The sequence below is a fragment of the Notolepis coatsorum genome (genome assembly GCF_963971535.1).
Source record: "Notolepis coatsorum genome assembly, chromosome: 5".
NCBI lineage: Eukaryota > Metazoa > Chordata > Actinopteri > Aulopiformes > Paralepididae > Notolepis > Notolepis coatsorum.
Window position 1 is genome coordinate 171,612,883 of NC_140169.1, and position 21,085 is coordinate 171,633,967.

At 43.0% G+C, this 21,085-nt stretch overlaps 1 protein-coding gene across 2 annotated transcripts in view; it reads right to left on the minus strand.

Annotated features, from left to right (window-relative positions):
• The window catches only part of LOC311229322 (ras-related protein Ral-B), a 121,752-nt gene that overhangs the window by 51,866 nt on the left and 48,801 nt on the right, over positions 1 to 21,085 (minus strand). The gene's annotated exons all lie outside the window — the stretch shown is intronic.

A 21,085-nucleotide genomic window follows, 5' to 3' on the forward strand; every position in this document is an offset into this window, starting at 1 on the left:
ACTGGACTTACCATCCTTAGCATTAAAATTAGACATGCACCGACATCTTTTGGCTGATTCCGTTTTTATTTTATATTTTAAAGTGTGATTTGCCAATTCAGATTTTGGCAGATTTTCTATAATTGACAGTATAGACAAATGTTTTAAAAACATTTATTTAATGGAAAATGTAATTGTATGTTCATAATAAAACATTGTTACAGAGTTACAGGACCTTCTCTCACTGTCACTCAAACAAAGCTCAAACGTGCTACAGGTTACTGGGCAGAGCTTTTATGTACAAATAAAATCCAACTCAACTGGATTTTCGCCACTGTTCAAAAGTAATGAAACTATAATACCTAAAATCAATATGTCCTTTCTTTCAGGGCACCTCGTGCCAACCTTGTAAAATAAATAAAAAATAATGTTGGCATAGCATGCAGCTGGACATGTCGTAGACAATCAATCAGCTCTATGGGCCTTATTCCTACGGAGGTGAAAACTCAAGAGTATATTGCTTTCAGCTGACGTTTTATGCCACTTGCCATGTCAAACTAACCCGAGTTCAACTTAAACTACCCTGGAGTTTCACACTGTAAACACCTGGCCTGGCCGTCGTATATCTTTACAAGCTCGGCCTTTGATACGTCAAGGTCTGTCAGCTGTGTCAAATGCAGTTACTGGATAGGTAAGGAAGTAAGCAAAAAAGTAAGAATGACAGAAAGAACAAACTGAGAAAGATTGATCTGCCCACTACTCCTAAATAGTTAGGACGCGTTATGTAAACACAAATCTTTAATTTTTTTGTGACCTGCAACAGGGCAGTTTTAAAACCAGAGACAGTGGACAGACTTGTCTTTCTTGCCTGCAACTTAAAGTAATGGCTTTGCTTGTTCAAATGACAATACTGACCAAATTGAGATTTATTTTTCTCTTGTCCATTTATTTTGTTTGCTTTCTAATTTAAAATACAGTTTGAAACCGTCTGTACACAGTAGGCTATGTATGCTAGCAGAGCTAGTCTTCAGTTGCGAGTCACGGTGCACATGTGCAGTGGTTTGTCCACCAAAAAAGCACCAAAAGATAGAAAAGAAACTAGCAGAGCCAGAACTATTCAACTCCCCTGGAGCCACAGCCAGCAGAGAAGCCGGTTTACTTTAGCTTTCAAACCAGCTGCAGCCTGAGAACTGGAGTGTGAGGGGATGTAACACTAAAGATGGCGGCAACAACAAAGAATTGCTGCAAAAAAAAAATTATATATATATATTTCTTTTTTTCTTTTTAAATACTTAACAATATCGACCATTATTGATATGATAACATTATCATATTGTTATCGTGATATCATTTTTGGCCATATCGCCCAGCCCTAATACAGCCTCCTAGAGGCACTGGTTTATTCTGTAATGGGGTTACTGATCCCAATCAAGTGGCAGTAATCAGAAAATGCAGTGTTCCAACCACCGCTGAATCTCAAAATGAGGAATAGATTCAAGATTCAAGAGGTTTATTTATCACATACATTACACATACCAGGGCATACACTGAAATGCGGGTGGCCATACCCGCTTCGATTGTGCAAGAATACAATAGTAAATAAAATAATAAGTAGAAGATAATAAAAACAAGACATAAAATAGACATGTTAAAAGTCCTGGAATGAAGGTCGGTCAGCAGAGGAACGAGGACGACGCAACGGTTTGCCTTTAATGGCAGCAGAGCAGTGGGAGAACTTTGCCTGTATTGTGTGTATGGTTAAGAAGAGAACTGAAGAAAAACAAATGTCATGTTTTGCATATATCCTCTTTACAGGGTTCTTACACCTTTTCCAAAGCAAAATTCAAGCACCTTTCAAGCTTTTTCAAGGTGCATTTTCAAGCTTTTCCAGCATCTTATGCGGCTGTGGTAAATTAAATATTTACTCAAAATGATAATTTTACTTCTTCCATCACATTAAATCAGATGTTATTGTGCTATAAACAACCAAAATGATGTAGACTTGGCATCCTATATAACCTGGCTGAGCCGATATGAAACAATCACTCAAATAATCACCAGATAAAACTTCAATTTCAATCAAATATTTACTGAAATGTGCAAAATAAGAGAACAGTCTTTGAGGTAGGCAGTCAATCAGCTCATTGAGCCTTAAAATGTATACAAAATCAAATCAACCTAGGATTTTTATATAACCCCCCACAGTGGTGTGTTCAGTTGGTATGTCCCAGCAGGGACCAGGATGTAAGCTATACGATGCCCATGTTATTGGTTGCAATACAGATGCACAGTTAGTCGACGCACGTTCTAGTCTCCTCTCTTGTTATTTCACACAAACAGCTACCCCTAGTAGCTGCCTGGCTTCTTATGTGCCTACAGAACATTCCTCAAAATAGAAAGAATTGATTTGCTTGTTAGCCATGTTGATCACAGCGAAACCACAGCTCCGATGCATAATGGCGTTAGCTAAACGAAACTAGTTTGAAGGTAAATTGGCTTTCAGTGTGTCAGAGCGAGCGCACTCAAGTTGTGCAGACTGGACTCTCTGACCGAAGAGTCAGTTTATCAGAGCGGAGCAGTGAATTTATTAACTCACCTTAATATACGGTGTCAACATGAACAATAAACATAGCCGCCTGTGGCAACGCTAGCTCACTAGCTTGCTAACGTCTTCAAAAATTAAATAAGCTTGCTCACGTTAGCTCGCTAACGTTACTGGGATTAAAGCAAGCTTTTCAGGAAGGGCGGGGGGTGCCGTTGGCGGGGCGGGCATGCGAGTGGCGAGGCTCGAGAGAGCACTCCTCTTCATTTTGCGTGAAAGGCGATCTCCGAAATTCTATTTCTTTATCTAAAAACCTAATTATTACAATTTCAATACCTTTCCAGCACTTTATACACAATGCAAGCACTTTTCAAACCTTGAAAACACCACATTGAAATACAAGCATTTTCAAGGATTTCCAGCACCCGTACGAACCCTGTCTTTACCAAGGCTAATATTTGAAGGCGGCGTCACCAGTAAGTCACCCAATGGGAGATGGAGGTATGGCACATGCTCACCTTGCTCTGGTGGAGTGTTCGGGGACCAAAGCCAATGGAAAATGCAGACTGCTATATGTATTCTTAATTCTGCCCCAATCTTTCCCAAATGATGGCAGTGACATATCCTCCATTTACCTTCCCTCCCTCCCCCGAACCCCTCCTTATATCAATACCTCGATTAATCCCTTCCTGAATCCAGGACTCACAGGTAACACTGGTGACTGATAGTAAAGTGAGCCTCGCCCTTAGCAATCCAAACAAACAAACAAACAAACAAACAGTCAGACTGCAGCTCCAGTAGCTGCCACAAGCCGACGCCAGACTCCCTCGACTCCAACCTCCAAGAACACGGTCCAAAAGAACATCCCGCTTCGGCCCATGGCTAAATGTCACCTCGAATCGACAAGCTGACGAGCAGAACTGTTAGCGGAAAAGTAATAGACAAACTAACTCTTTGGAAGACGGAATACTTCTTCTCTCCCCCGTCTGTCAGATTGCAGACGAGACGACTGCAGGCAAACGATGTCATATCATCAGTATGTTATGACAATATGTATTAGGGATGCACCGATATGAAAATTGGCCACCGATACCGATTGTTCAACTAACACAATCGGCCGATACCGATACTTGTGGCAAAAAATAAGTATTTGTAATTTTTTTTTCTTTTTCTTTTTCTTTTTCTTAAATTTTTTTAATGAAACTACTGTATATTTGTATGTGTATGTTTGTATTTGTAGGGCTCTTTACTTACTTAAAAAAAGGAAACATCAAGAAATATGTTTATGGTATCACTATCTAGAGCTGCCGCGGTATTGATGTTTTCCTTACCGCACAAATTTGCGAAATATTTCCTACCGCTGCGGTTATTACCGCACACACACACACACACACAAAAAGAAAAAAAAATGTGAATGCATTTTTTTTTGTAGTCTACTCTTTATAGCATATAGCCTGCCTCTAGTCTAAATGTCTATCTTTAGAGGATGACTTTGCAGCATGAATATTGTTTGGGATTCGGCAAGCACGCATTCGTTATTAAAAGTGAAACACGGATTCGAAGTCTCCCCTCTGTGTCGCGGGCAGGGGTGGTAGCGGCGCGCCCGCCGGTTACCCCCCTGACCCTTTCTTCTTCTTATTATTATTATAACGTTACTACTTATGATTACAAAAGCATTCGTTTTGTGGCATTAACGTTATATAGTTACACGTTCAATAACATCAGCGTATTTACCGGACCATAGCAAGGCAAGCGTTACTCAATTCATATCTCAGTTCCTTTCTTTGCTCAGAGCGTGCCGAGTTGTACCCATTCTGCGGTCTGTTAATAAAGTTTTCAATCAGACAAGTGTATAGAACGAAGGGCTTTTATTATAACATTTCGTTGCAGTAAAATCATTATGCCTCGTTCCCTGAGGAGCGACGGTAATCCACTCCGGTCTCCGGTGGGAGCTAACGTATTAGCCGTGTTGTGACTGTGAGCTCTGATCAATGGCTGACATTCAGGAAGTAAAAGCACTGCAAGACGCTCCAACGTGTGACGCGTATCTCTTCTGACCAATCAGTGGTCTGCAGTGTTTCATGTGACTTTTCTGGTACCCAATAGGGTCGCTTGGAACCTCGACAGAGAAGTAGGGTATATCTGCAGAGCCGCAAGCCCAACGAGAGCAGGGTACTTTATTATTATTATAAAAAACAGCGGTGATGCGGTATTCAGCCCAACTCTGCGGTGGGCATGATGTAACAGCGATACCGCGGTAATACCGATACCGCGGCAGCTCTATCACTATCCCTCTCCCAGTATCGTCTGGCGGCCTGCAGCGGGATACTATTTTCTCAACCAGAGCTTTCAACCAATGCAATGGAACCATTCTGGCGGCCTGCAGCGGGATACTATTCTCTCAACCAGAGCTTTCAACCAATGCAATGGAACCATTTTGATTGACAGTCGATTCGGCCAATTACGCCACACCGCTAGCACCCACCTCCTGCTGTTCTTACCACCAATCGGCAAGCGTTTATTCATTTTCTACTTCGGGGCATGCCGCCATTGATCTGCTTGCGAGTCAAACTCAGAACCACAACAAGCTAATACGTTAGCTGCCCGGCAGTGCCCGCCGACCAGCGCGCTCCACAGGATGGCCAAACGAGACACAATGATTTTACTGCAACAAATGTTATAATAAAACAAAGCCTTTCTATACATTTGTCTGGTTGAAAACTTTATTAACAGATTGCAGAATGTGTAGTTGGGTACGGAATGAGCAACGGAATGGAACCGAGCTATGAACGGCTTGCTTGCTATCTTCGGGTAAATACTATGCTGATGTAATTGAATGTGTAACTAACTATATAACGTTAATGACACAAAACGAATGTTTGTGTCATTTTAACAGCAGATACTTTCTTAAATGCCATCCTCCCGACAGAGCGGTGTTGATGGGGAGCTCTGATGGGTTCGCTTGGTTGTGTTATTAGCATTGAACAGCTAACCGAAAGCTAGCGTTAACTAATGTTAATAATAATATGCTGATGTTTGTGAGGTTTTGTCCGCTGCTCACCTACTCGCTCTGTTCCTTTAAGCCTACTCGCTCTGTTCCTTTAGTTTTCTGTTAATCAATTGCATTCTCCTCACCTCACTAGCCCCCACCCTCGCGTTTGTTTGCTCTTCAGCAACCACACCCTTGGACTACCTGTCATTATGTGTTTGATTGGTCTGGTGCCGAACACACACTTCTAGTTTCAAGTATCAATTACCTTCACGCACCTGATGTGCATTCTAATTAGTTCCCCTGTGGGCTTTAAGTACCTCGCTCTCCCCTCAGTTCCTGTCGGGTCGTTCCGTATCATATCTCTATCACCAAGACTCCTTCGGGAGGTTCGGTTTCTGTCTGTTATGCTGTTTTCATCTCCGGCGTGAGATGCGCTCAAGCCTTCGCCTCCTGTCACCGTTTGGCTGGAAGGAGACACTGGACTGCGCTCTCTAAACTTCCACGGGAGGTATTCCAGTGTTCCACTTCAGACCTCCGCGCAGCAGACGTCCAGACGCGCATCCAGACCTCCGCGCAGCAGACGCCCAGACGCGCATCCAGACCTCCGTGCAGCAGACGCCCAGACGCGCATCCAGACCTCTGCGCAGCAGACGCCCAGACGCGCATCCAGACGCGCATCGCTTCCTAATACTCTACGGGAGGATGCGTCTCACCGAGCCGGCGTGCTCTTCCGCGCAGACGCGCTCTTCACTCCAGACGCGCATTCAGACGCACTCCAGATGCGTCCTCCGTACCGGCGCGTACTCCAAGCAGACGCGCACCACTCAGACCTCCGCGCCAGATGCGCCCTCCGTACCGGCGCGTACTCCAAGCAGTCGCGCACCACTCTGACCTCCGCTTGGACAACCCGTTTCCCCGTGGCGACGGGCTCGCCCTGTTTGATCCCGCTCTCTTTACGCACAGCGCCTGGGTGAGTTTTGCAAAACTGTTTTTGACCCTATTCGTTTTTTGTGTGTTTAATACACTGAAGAGATCCTGCTTTTTGTCTGACTGTCACTCACCCAGTGCCTGCTTTTTGGATAGTTCATTTGGGATAATAATTGCTTGAACATCGCTCACTGTGTGTATTCACACCGAAGATATTATCACCTTGGATTATTATTGGAACATCGCTCACTGTGTGTATTTGCACCGAAGATATTATCACCTTGGATTATTTATTGGAACTTCGCTCACTGTGTCTATTTGCACCGAAGATTCTATCACGTGGATTGTTGTTGGACTTTACTCGCAGTGTGTATTACACCGAAGATTCAGTCACTGGAGTATCTGTTTTGGGACAAGTCACTTCTCCTGTCACCTGCTCTGTTCCCAACTGTACTCTGAGCTAACCCGCTCCCTCTCTCCCTCTCTGTCCCGTTTACCACCTCGGAGAGCTGCCGAGAGGAATCTGCAGAGCGGCTCTGACGTCACCGTCTGCTTCCCCAGACGAACCATCCCGGGAGAAGCTGCAGAGCAGCAACATTCATCTATGCTAGTATCCCAGTCTTGTCTGTTTTTCCCCTCTCTAGTCCTCCTAGTCCTCCCTGTCCCCAGCCCGCCTCCGCGGGCCTCTGTCCCTGTTTCCCTTCTCTAGTCCTCCTAGTCCTCCCTGTCCAGTCCTCCTAGTCCTCCCTGTTCCTGCCTTGTCCCTTGCCCCGGCCCTGTTTCCGTTAGCCTTCCCTTAGCCTTCCCCTTAGCCAGCTCGCCTCTTAAAGGCACTGGGCCTTTTCCCTTTTCTTGTTATCCAGTATTTGTGTTCTCCCTTAAAGGGACAGTGCCGTTTTCTGTGTGTTTCAATAAATGCCCAGTTCTTGGCTTACTCTCATACCTGTCTTGTGTTGTGCGATTGGGGTCGGTTACAAACCATAACAGTACGACCCGACCAATCGACGACCCCAGCCAGCACAGACGGTGTATGTTGAGTTTGCCTTTTTTTTTGTTCCCTCTAGTTCCCTTGTTAGCTCCCCGGTTAGCTTGTTAGACTCCCCTGTTTGCTTCCCTGTTAGCCTCGTTAGCTCCCCTGCAGCTTGTTAGGCCTCTACTACCAGCATGGCCCCAGTCTGCTAGCTTAGCCCCGGCTGCTAGCACAGCCTCTATGTTAATGCAGCCCTTGCTGCTGGCATGGGCCGTGTAGCTAGCCATGCCCTGGCAGCTAACCCAGTCCCTCTGCATGGCCCCAGTCTGCTAGCTTAGCCCCGGCTGTTAGCACAGCCTCTATGTTAATGCAGCCCTTGCAGCTAGCAGAGGCCCTGTAGCTAGCCATGCCCAGGCAGCTAACCCGGTCCCTCTGCATGGCCTCCACTTTTTTGCAGTTTTTCCCACTGCTAGGACTGCCCTTTCAGCTAGCAAGGTCAGTTTCCCCACTGCTAGGACTGCCCCTTCAGCTAGCAAGGTCAGTTTTCTCTCACTGCTAGGACTGCCCCTTCAGCTAGCAAGGTCAGTTTTTCCCCACTGCTAGGACTGCCCCTTCAGCTAGCAAGGTCTGTTCCCCACAGCTAGGACTGTCCTTCCAGCTAGCTTGTTCTCTCATGCTGGTCCAGCCCTGTCTGCCAGCCTAGCTCCGGCAGCTAGCGCAGCCTCTATGTTAATGTAGCAGTACAGCTGGCATAGGCCCTGTAGCTATCAGTGCCCTGGCAGCTACCCTTTCCCTCTGCTAGCCCCTTCCCTGTTCCCCTCTCCGGTGCCCCTGTTCCAGCCCTGTCTGCTAGCCTAGCTCCGGCAGCTAGCGCAGCCTCTTTGTTAATGTAGCAGTACAGCTAGCATAGGCCCTGTAGCTATCTGTGCCCTGGCAGCTACCCTTTCCCTCTGCTAGCCCCTTCCCGGTGCTCCTCTAGTTACCCCTCGGCTCCTCTAGTTACCCCTCAGCTCCTCTAGTTACCCCTCAGCTCCTCTAGTTACCCCTCAGCTCCTCTTGTTACCCCTCGGCTTCCCTAGTTACCCCTCGGCTACCCTGCCCCAGTTGCTAGCCCCACTTTTGTTGTGGCTTCCCCTGCTGGCTTGGCCCAGTACTTTTTGTTTGTTGCCTTGTTTTGTCCCCTGCCACTCTGTCTGTATTTTTGGGTCGCCGGGTGGCTCCCGTGGAGGGGGGGGTACTGTGAGGTTTTGTCCGCTGCTCACCTACTCGCTCTGTTCCTTTAAGCCTACTCGCTCTGTTCCTTTAGTTTTCTGTTAATCAATTGCATTCTCCTCACCTCACTAGCCCCCACCCTCGCGTTCGTTTGCTCTTCAGCAACCACACCCTTGGACTACCTGTCATTATGTGTTTGATTGGTCTGGTGCCGAACACACACTTCTAGTTTCAAGTATCAATTACCTTCACGCACCTGATGTGCATTCTAATTAGTTCCCCTGTGGGCTTTAAGTACCTCGCTCTCCCCTCAGTTCCTGTCGGGTCGTTCCGTATCATATCTCTATCACCAAGACTCCTTCGGGAGGTTCGGTTTCTGTCTGTTATGCTGTTTTCATCTCCGGCGTGAGATGCGCTCAAGCCTTCGCCTCCTGTCACCGTTTGGCTGGAAGGAGACACTGGACTGCGCTCTCTAAACTTCCACGGGAGGTATTCCAGTGTTCCACTTCAGACCTCCGCGCAGCAGACGTCCAGACGCACATCCAGACCTCCGCGCAGCAGACGCCCAGACGCGCATCCAGACCTCCGCGCAGCAGACGCACAGACGCGCATCCAGACCTCTGCGCAGCAGACGCCCAGACGAGCATCCAGACGCGCATCGCTTCCTAATACTCTACGGGAGGATGCGTCTCTCCGAGCCGGCGCGCTCTTCCGCGCAGACGCGCTCTTCACTCCAGATGCGCATTCAGACGCACTCCAGATGCGTCCTCCGTACCGGCGCGTACTCCAAGCAGACGCGCACCACTCAGACCTTCGCGCCAGATGCGCCCTCCGTACCGGCACGTACTCCAAGCAGTCGCGCACCACTCTGACCTCCGCTTGGACAACCCGTTTCCCCGTGGCGACGGGCTCGCCCTGTTTGATCCCGCTCTCTTTACGCACAGCGCCTGGGTGAGTTTTGCAAAACTGTTTTTGACCCTATTCGTTTTTCGTGTGTTTAATACACTGAAGAGATCCTGCTTTTTGTCTGACTGTCACTCACCCAGTGCCTGCTTTTTGGATAGTTCATTTGGGATAATAATTGCTTGAACATCGCTCACTGTGTGTATTCACACCGACGATATTATCACCTTGGATTATTATTGGAACATCGCTCACTGTGTGTATTTGCACCGAAGATATTATCACCTTGGATTATTTATTGGAACTTCGCTCACTGTGTCTATTTGCACCGAAGATTCTATCACGTGGATTGTTGTTGGACTTTACTCGCAGTGTGTATTACACCGAAGATTCAGTCACTGGAGTATCTGTTTTGGGACAAGTCACTTCTCCTGTCACCTGCTCTGTTCCCAACTGTACTCTGAGCTAACCCGCTCCCTCTCTCCCTCTCGGTCCCGTTTACCACCTCGGAGAGCTGCCGAGAGGAATCTGCAGAGCGGCTCTGACGTCACCGTCTGCTTCCCCAGACGAACCATCCCGGGAGAAGCTGCAGAGCAGCAACATTCATCTATGCTAGTATCCCAGTCTTGTCTGTTTTTCCCCTCTCTAGTCCTCCTAGTCCTCCCTGTCCCCAGCCCGCCTCCGCGGGCCTCTGTCCCTGTTTCCCTTCTCTAGTCCTCCTAGTCCTCCCTGTCCAGTCCTCCTAGTCCTCCCTGTTCCTGCCTTGTCCCTTGCCCCGGCCCTGTTTCCGTTAGCCTTCCCTTAGCCTTCCCCTTAGCCAGCTCGCCTCTTAAAGGCACTGGGCCTTTTCCCTTTTCTTGTTATCCAGTATTTGTGTTCTCCCTTAAAGGGACAGTGCCGTTTTCTGTGTGTTTCAATAAATGCCCAGTTCTTGGCTTACTCTCATACCTGTCTTGTGTTGTGCGATTGGGTCGGTTACAAACCATAACAATGTTATTGTCCGTGTAACACTAACTATATAACGTTAATGCCACAAAACGAATGCCTGGCTTGTTAATCATAAGTAGTAACTTTGATGCAGTAGCTTGTGTGTGTGTGTGGGGGACGGCGGGCGTTGTGCAGGTAGGTCGCGAGTGAACTTTTTTTTTTTTTGCCTTTTGACGCTACACAAATTGATGGTTATTTATCGGCGACTGCTATCGGCACATTTGAGCTTATCGGCCGATAGGCCGATAGCAGTCAACAAGGCACTTATCGGCCGATACCGATACCCGACCGATATATCGGTGCACCCCTAGTATGTATAGTATATAGTTTCGGCTAATCTGCTCCTCCCTAACAGCAAACATGACCCTGGCCTTGTTTGACTAGGCTAAACCAGGAAAATAGGTTGTACAATGTCATAATGTAAATTGTAGTCAAGAATATAATGATCGATGTGCTATGGCACACAGGATAGTATACACTTAGTATGCCTTGGGAAAATAAGTGGCTCTTTTGGGGGGCGATTACTGCTGAAGCTATGAGCTATGAATTCATGAATTCTCGAGATGAACGTTTTAAAGGAGGAAAAGTCCTCTTGAAAAAGCATACTAGCAGCAACTTCAACGAATTGGTGTGTGGATGTAAAACATCATCTGAAAGTCACACTGCCTCTACTTTAACAGTGACTGCACGTGCACGCTGATGCTTTGTAAGGAGATTTAAAAGAATCACTAATTTCATTTTATATTTTATTTAATTTTTTTGTCAGTAACATGGGTCAGTAACATGGGTCTCCCAGTCACTCCGCTCTGCAGTAAACAGAAAATATATTATCTGGTATCCCTTCCTACTTTATCCAATCAGGAGAGAAAACCCTAGATATTTTTACTTATTTCAAGTAAGGCTGTCCCCGAAGCCTGTTTTTGGGATTCGAACTTCGTCAGGGTTTTTCGAACGGACGTTCGAACCTTCGTTTAAAATTTTTTTATTTTCTTTTAAAATATATATTTTTTTTATCCTCAAACTAAATCCTCAATTTGAATAAAGTGATTAATCTGATTAAATTAGTATTTTATCTTTTATTAAATCAACTTTCCAGCCCCAGACCCAGCCCAGGGAGAAGCCCCAGCCCAACTAAATCAATTAAATCAACTTTCTAATGAATATAACTCATCGGTTTATTTTACTATAATATTAGTGTAGCCTAATCTTTATCTGCAACTGTGAAGAAAACATTTTTTTTTTTTTTTTTTTACTTTTCATTTTTTGGTAGCACTTTATAATAACACCCTGTTATAATACATTTATAAGGTATTTGTAGATAATGAACTAATCATGAACAAACCATTTATATACATTCATAAATGATTATTAAATCATTTATAACTATATTTGTACACCATTTACAAAGTATTTATAACGCATTAGTGGATAATGAACTAATCATGAACAAACCATTTATATACAGTCGGCCACTACAACATTCATAAATTATTATTAAATCATTTATAACTATATTTGTATAACATTTACAGATTAGTTCTACATTATTTATAACTCATTATCAACATTGTTTGTACTTGATTTGTTCATCATTAAATAATGTTGTTTAATGTGTAGTAACACATTTGTAGATGCTTTGAAAAATGGATATGAAAAAACTACTATAGTGTATCTCTATTTATTTTTCATGTTCAACAAATGATTTGTTAAGACATTCATAAAACATTTATAAATCATTTGCAGATGCTATCGTGGGGGCCAATCTAAAGTGAAGCGTATTCATCATTAACAAGTGTAATACAGTTAATTATTTGTTTACTTTTTCATCACATGTTACAAATGTTGTAGGCAGCTTTCGGATACACCCTTCTTTGTGACATCAAACAGTGACAGAATTAGGACTAAAGATAAATGCAATTTTATTAACATATAAAATACATGTGCATGACATATAGTGTAACATCGGGGGCACTAGGACCCAGGAAGAGTATCTAGAGAGGAAGTCTCACGCGAGCGAGACTTGATGTCACGTGTGTTGCCGTCTGTCTGGCTAAATGGAAGCACAAGTTATCCGTGCTGCGTCTATACTTTCGCTTTTAATAAGGTATGAGCAGGTTAAACACCTTTTTTTGTTGGTAAATCTATTCCATCATTTCCGACCTACAAACAACTCTTATATGTTGTGTGCTCAGTGCTCAGTATGTGATGACGACACAACACACAAGAGTAATAATTATTTGTGTCGTGTCATCATCACTGAGCACACTGAGCACACAAATGTAACGTTAGCGGCCACCACATCTACACGAACGTCTACACAACATATAAGAGTTGTTGTTAATGATGAATAGGCTTCACTTTAGATTGGCCCCCACGATAGCATCTGCAAATGATTTATAAATGTTTTATGAATGTCTTAACAAATCATTTGTTGAACATGAAAAATAAATGGAGATACACTATAGTCGTTTTTTCATATACATTTTTCAAAGCATCTACAAATGTGTTACTACACATTAAACAACATTATTTAATGATGAACAAATCAAGTACAAACAATGTTGACAATGAGTTATAAATAATGTAGAACTAATCTGTAAATGTTATACAAATATAGTTATAAATGATTTAATAATAATTTATGAATGTATATAAATGGTTTGTCCATGATTAGTTCATTATCCACTAATGCGTTATAAATACTTTGTAAATGGTATACAAATATAGTTATAAATGATTTAATAATCATTTATGAATGTATTTGTATATAAATGGTTTGTTCATGATTAGTTCATTATCTACAAATACCTTATAAATGTATTATAACAGGGTGTTATTATAAAGTGCTACCCATTTTTTTATTAACACTTTCAATGCCCAAAACGTGATAAGACGTTTTATCAGCCCAATGCCTGAATGCCCACGACGACAATTAGCGTTTTTTTTTTTATTAGCGATCTGAATTCATATTTCATCAACCGAGTCTCCCGTTGGTATGCAGCCCCTGTAGGAGCTCAGATGTGGAAAAAAACGCCCCCTATCGTCTCCCAGATGGTAATGCACCCTTTTGGAATGGACTCAATGAAAATGGATGAGAAAAGAAAAATCCGGAATCCACATTTTACTTCTCAGGCATGTAACCCGAGCCGATCGGATTCATTGTGGAGCCTCAGAACAGCGTGGAATACATAATACAGTATGTAGCGTTGGATCAATAAAAGCGATCAATTTTTGGAATGGCGATCAGGAATTGGAATGATCTTTTTGGAGAACATCTGATCTGAGGTAAGGAATCTATTTTACAAGTCTTGGGATAATCAGAGTTGTATTCGCTGAGATCTCAGCGGTCGCCCTATGTGTGTGTGTGGGCGATCGCTTTGGGGAAATCAGAGAATCGATTTTTCAGATCGCCTATATAGCGTGCATACATACACATATACTATCGATAATCTAGCGTTTATTTGAAAACTATTCATAAATAGGCCGAAAAATGACATGTATTCTAGAATATTCCAGTGGCGATTATCATGGAATATTTATATTTTCCTTGAAAATGAGGGCTTTTCAAAATGCTATCAAACGAAAATGAACCGATAAAAAAACAATCCGCTTCGACAATGTTGACTGGAAAACGAGTCATTGATAAGCGACGGGCAGATTAGACACATAGCCATAATTTAAAACATAGATTAAGCGTTATTAACGCTAACATTGAAGTGGATGATGGGCATTCAAGCGGTAAATCAAGATTAAGCTTGGGCTCTGAAAGTGTTAAAAACGAAGGTTCGAACGTCCGTTCGAAAAACCCTGACGAAGTTCGAATCCCAAAAACAGGCTTCGGGGACAGCTTTACCTACCACATAGCAGTACATTCAAGTACAACAGGTCGTTGTGGACACTCACCTTTCCATGGCTAAACGGTAAGCAAGGCACCTTGGTTGAGAAATGCAGGCTTCAATCTATGTTGTTTAGTCTATCTGTTCAGTACTGTTCAGTACTGTTTCAAGATGCACAATGAGATCTTCTGAGAGAATTGTTGAATAGATGCACAAATGTTCTAGAATGTTTGATTATGACATCATACTGTGACATGACAAATGTTCTAGAATGTTGTGACATCACAAATGTTCTAGAATGTTTGATTATGTGACATCAAATGTTCTAGAATGTTTGATTATGACATCATACTGTGACATCACAAATGTTCTAGAATGTTTGATTATGACATCATACTGTGACATCACAAATGTTCTAGAATGTTTGATTATGACATACTGTGACATCACAACGGAACATGTTTGAGTTCCATTTGAATAATATAAATAATATGTATGGTAAGGCTGTCCCCGAAGCCTGTTTTTGGGATTCGAACTTCGTCAGGGTATTTCGAACGGACGTTCGAACCTCAGTTTAAAATTTTCAAAAAATAATAATTTAATTATAAAAATGTTTATACATTTTTTCTTTTTTTTTAACACTTTGAGTGCCACGCCGGGTTTTCCTTTTTACCCCCTTGATGCCACCATCCACTTCAATGTTAACGGTAATATCGCCTAATCTATGTTTTAAATTATGGCTATGTGTCTAATCTGCCCGTCGCTTATCAAAGACTATTCTCCAGTCAGTGCTGTCAAGGCAGATTGTTTTTTTATCGCTTCATTTCCCTTTCAGAGCATTTAGAAAAGCACCCGTTTTGACATAAAAAACAGTTCATTCTGGACCATTCTATGAAAATCGTCTTTTACTGGAATATTCCACAACGTTGATATTCAAATAAACGCTAGATGATCAATATTATACGTGCACGCAAGCACATTCGGGCCGCGCGCGGATAATCGCTCCATTGATTTCCTCTTGGACTTTTACAGTGAAACCGAAAGAGCCCATTTCACAAAACAGCTTATAACTTCATCAAAATTAGTCTGATTATCCTAACACTGATAACATAGATTCCTTACCTGACATCAGATGGTATCCAACTGGTATATTCCAATTCCTGATCACCATTCGAAAAAATCGATAAGTGTATAGATCCACCGTGTGTACAGTGCAGTACATGATTCCGCGGGGCTGAGAGGCTCCAGAATGAACTGTGGTAACCCCGGCTGGATCAGTGGACTGGAAAATGTGGAGTACCGGATTTTTTTCCCCATCCATTTTCATTGAGTCCATTCCAAAATCCCTTATGTCATCTGGGAGACGATAGGGGGCGCTTTTTTCCACATATGATCGCCGGCGGTGCTCGGGTATACTCGGTTAGGCTCGCGTGATGCAATATGATTTCAGATCGCTAAAAAAAAATAAAAAATCAGAGAAATCTCGTGAGTGGCTTTCAACCACATATTAATAAACCCGAGATATCTCGTGTGGCAGTTAAAGTGTTAATATCCTCAAACTAAATCCTCAATTTGAATAAAGTGATTAATCTGATTACATTAGTCTTTTTTCTTTTATTAAATCAACTTTCCAGCCCCAGACCCAGCCCAGGGAGAAGCCCCAGCCCAAATAAATCAATTAAATCAACTTTCTAATGAATATAACTCATCAGTTTATTTTACTATAATATTAGTGTAGCCTAATCTTTATCTGCAACTGTGAAGAAAAACCCCATTGGTTTAAACAGAATGAAAAAAAATATGAAAAGAAAATTATTTTTATTTTTATTAAAAATAAAAAATTTGAATGTTGATTTAGAATTCGAATGCCAACGTAACGAACGAAGGTTCGAACGTTTGGGCTCAGCCCTAATTTCAAGACCTCTTGCCAAGCCAAATTTGCTTACGGCAATGATTATTTAACATGTTTCAAGGACAAATTTGCTTAAAGCAATTTTTTATTTCTTATTTTTGTCAGACCATTTTTTGCAGTGTGGAGTTCTCTTTCCTGATTGGATAAAGTGGGAACGGGATGCCAGAAAATGTGTTCTCTGTTTACTGCAGAGCGGAGTTGGGTTCGCAGGCAACATTCAACTGTACGACTAGTGGCTGCATCCAATTGCTGGAGGCAGTGTTGTAGTACTCAAGTCCTGGACACATTCTCAGGACTCGTGACTCAAATCAAATCAAACGTGACTCAACTTGGATTTGAGCACCGATGACTCGGACTTGGACTCGAGCATTGACTGCATTCGGACTCAGAAGGTGCAGATGAGGACTCAGACTTGTTAATTGATAAATACAGTTGTTTAAAAAAAAATATATATATATATATATATATATATATATATTTGAATAGGCCCTAATCATTTGGCATAAGATATTGATGGCTAGTGCATTTGTTTGGCTATTGTGTCACAAAGTAAACTCCCTTTGAAATGGTGACCGCCGTGTCATTTATGTTTAATGTAGACCTTTTTTTATTTGTATGTCAGCTCTTTGACTGCCAGAGTGGACTCAACCTTGATGGCTTGGACTCGGACTAGGGTAATGGGGACTCAACTCGGACTCTTCTTTGGCGATTCGGACTTGGACTCGAACACTGGGGACTCGGGACTCAACTCGGACTCGAGATTTAGTGACTCGACTACAACACTGGCAGGAGGACAATAATGTGGGCCAATGAACGGGAGGCCAGAGGAATCTTGCGTTGTGGAATCATGCTTCTGGCTTGCAAGGCTATCATTTCACTACCAACAGGCTGAAACGAAAGAAGTTCATTGTATTTGCTATTATGGGTACTACCAATAGGACACATGCATTAGGCATTGCACTGTGATTTGTAACACCCATTTATTGGCTTGTAATTGCAGGCACATTTTCCAAAATCATAAAATGTATATTGGACTAGCAGTTTGATCAGTCAAATGTATCAAATGAAATCTGAATATTGAAATTCGTACGGATGACCTATTAGTATGCAGCAGTAGAAGCTAGCCTAGCCGTGGCTATATGCTATATGCTAAGGAAATGGCATCATGTCTCTCTGCTGATGCGGGGTCCTGGGGGGGTCAGTGCTGGAATGCCAGTTAGGTCACCACCACTCTCTCCCCAACCAGGAAACAGTTGTCTGCCCTGAGCACTTCCTGTCTTTGTTTCCAGTAACCGTGGTTACGAAACGCTCACCGGAAGGAAACCTGCAGACCCACACACGCCAGCTGCAGCCAGGTTAGTGGAGCTAAGCAATTTTGCAATTACGGTCAGTGTTTTAACGAATGCTCACACTAGGGCTGCCCTTCGATTATTTTTTTGGAATTCGACGCTTCGGGGCCGAGATTCGATTTTAATTCGAAGCTTCGAGATAAAAAAAAAAATCATAATTTTTTTAACTTTTTTATGTTGTGGTACTTGTACAGCACTTTGTTCAACTTTGTCAGTGCTGTAAAGTTTAAACCTTTTTAAATCTTTAAATAAAAACGAAACACTTTGCTTTCATGGAATATTGTAAGCCGTCATTTGAGGCTTTATAAAAGCAGCACAATGAACACAAATCTGTCAGTGCCGAGTCCGACCTCATCTTAACACTAGCACAGCCATGGAGAAAATGTCACTGATTCCCGCCGGGAACGGGTCAGATGACCCGACAGTCTTTAGAATGGAGATCATGTACTGACACATAATGACTACTGTTGACACTTTCTCTCTCCCTCTCTCCCTCCCTGGCTCACCTATTTACATTGTCAATGACAATGCAGCAACACCCCCCCCCCCCACCCCCACATTAGTGGGGTTGTGTATTGTTGAGTGAACACATCTCTCTCTCACACACACACTATTATGATTGATTGATTGATTGATTTGTATTTAGTATATACAATTTATACAAAAGTATAAAACAAGGGGTACAAGGATAACATGTGAAAGTCTGTCGACTTGTTTCCAACATACAATACATACAGAAGAATACAATAAATCACAAAGAAAGAGTTAAGAAGATAAGTTAGATAAAACAAGTAGATAATAGACAACACAATTTTCTGAAAGAGCCTCATTACATCATGTCATGTTCATGTTCTTCAAGAGTGGTGGCCAAGCACCCACTGCAACCTATTGTTGCAGATGTCGCTTCACACCCCTCTTGAAGACAGCAATAGTGGGTGAGGTTTGGATGGCCCTGGGCAGAGAGTTCCACAGGGGGACAGACAATAATGACTCCAGCCTGGCTGTCCTATTTACATATGAATATTCCCCTATTTAGCAAAGACAATGACACTTGTGTGTGAGTCATCAGTCATCACAGCCCGCTAACACCCCTGTCAGACCACAGCAAAACCACTGTCTGAACCGATTTGAAGTTGTGAATTCATGCTGTTATCTGCAGCTACAGGTATATGGGCAGGGTAATAGTAGAAAGACATAAATATAGGCAATCAAAATTGTATCTGAATATAAGAAAAATAAACAGTGTAAACAACCCTCTCAATTATATAATGTTACAATTAGGGATGCCCCGATCGATCGGCCAGCGATCAGTATCGGCCGATATTCAGTATAAATATGAGATCGGTGAATTCCGCTTTATTTTCGCCGATCGTAAAACATGATCCAATTCTCAGCGGAGTTCTCACTCGCTGACTTCTCTCTCAGGCACACACAGCTGCTGCTGCTATAGACTAGTGCATGAGACCTTGTGAGGTAACGTTAGCTACCTAGCTAACGTTACTGTTTAAACAAAATCAACCCAGTCAACTATTCACTTTTAGTTTAATATATGAGGCATTGTCTAACTTTATCTAGCTGGCTAGCTACTGATAGCTCCTGATATCAACAAATGCTCCGGCAATAGTCTAGTGCATGAGACCTCCGTTAGCTAGGTAGCTAACGTTAGCTCACTGTTTAAACGAAATGACCCAGTAAACTAAATAGTTCACTTTAGTTTAATACATGAGGCGTCTAACGTTATCTAGCCGGCTAGCAGTAGCTACAGATAGCTCCTGATATCAATGTCTTATAACATAATTGACATTATTCGTTTTTGCAGCTGTTGGCTAATTAGCTATCATGCTTCATAACTGAACACTGCGCACATCTTATACGTTTCAGACCCTGTTAGTCAAGTTGAACTATCGCTCTGACTGGGGATGCTGAGGGCATGCTGAATGTGATTTGACCAAAGCAGAGTATACACACAGACAGTGGAGCTGTTTGCAGATAGCGAGCATTTTGACTTGTTGCCTGGTGGCGATGTCTCGCAGATAATACAACTACAAGTATAATTATATAATATATATATTTTATAAAAAAATAAATAATATATAAAAAAATATATATATATTATAAAACCAAAAACGATCGGTATCGGCAGTGTATCGGCCGATATGGCTCATAGACGATCTGTGATCGGTATCGGTGGCAAAAAACGTGATCGGGGCATCCCTAGTTACAATAAATATAGGCAATAAAGAATTTGAATACTATCGAAATACTATTACGGTCTGCAAATATAGCGCTTCTCAGCAAATACCCACGAGAGATTAAAATATCATCCCTCCACATGCTATAGGATAGAGGCCATTGGTGAATATCAGCAAGTTGACCGACCCAGAGCCATCTCAGGAATGGGATATTGCCATAGATGAAGAAATGTGTAATTCTTTAGCTTGAAATGCAAACCATTTCAATTGCAAGGTGGTTGTACGTCATGTAACAACAGGCCGTCGTTTAAAATCATGAGAATTGTAATTTTGTGCCATGATTCAAAATCCTAGCACAAAATACAACCCACATTTTAAAGCAATTTATTTTTTAATTTTTATCTTTGGGGGGGGGGGGGGGGATTCAACCAAAGTTCCCCTCTAAGGTTAAACAGGCTGTGGGGGTGCAGGAGGAGACTGGAGCTTTGTGGCTGGCCGTGGTGGGGACTGTAGCCCGCTATATAGCATGCTGCGCTGACAGCCAGGGGGCTCGGCTGCTGAAATATAAATGACACCAGTGCCAGGCAGGCTGCAGGAATTCATTAAGATTCCCTTGGTGACTGGGCCCGCCCGTTCACAGGCACCAGGATGAGCCACGTGCTCCACACTCATCTGCCCACACACACGTGACACTGACAGAGAGGGTAGAATAGAGCCGATGCTTACTTTAGAGAGCCTTTGACAGTTCGGTGTCCGAATCCATGATATGTAAACTTTACCATTTAATATTTATGATATTCCCCCTTGATGCATATTATATGATCATGTTCTGGTCTGCACTACTAACTTGACAGACGAACTAAGCGAAATGTGGGCTCCCCCATAGAAAATGTAGACGATTCAACTGGAATTGTGTTGCTAGTGTGGAGGTGTAACGGTACATGGAAGCCACAGTTCGTTATGTACCTCGGTTTTGGGGTCACGGTTAGGCGAGAGATCGGTAAAACAGGAAAACGGCAACATAAATCCGAAATGCACAGAGTTGGTACAGCCTGGCCCTGTAGTGTATCAAGAGGTAAACACAACAGTGAACATACATAGACAATGGTTTTGGTTCTGTCTGCTTTGGTATCTACTATCTAGAGCAGACCTGGGCATTGTACGGCCCACGGGATGATTCTGACCGGCCCCCCAACATATTTTCAGTTGCTCATTCGGCCCCCTGGGAAAAATAATTACCCACCCCTGATCTAGAGGCTTAAAAACAGTGGGGATAAGTAGTTG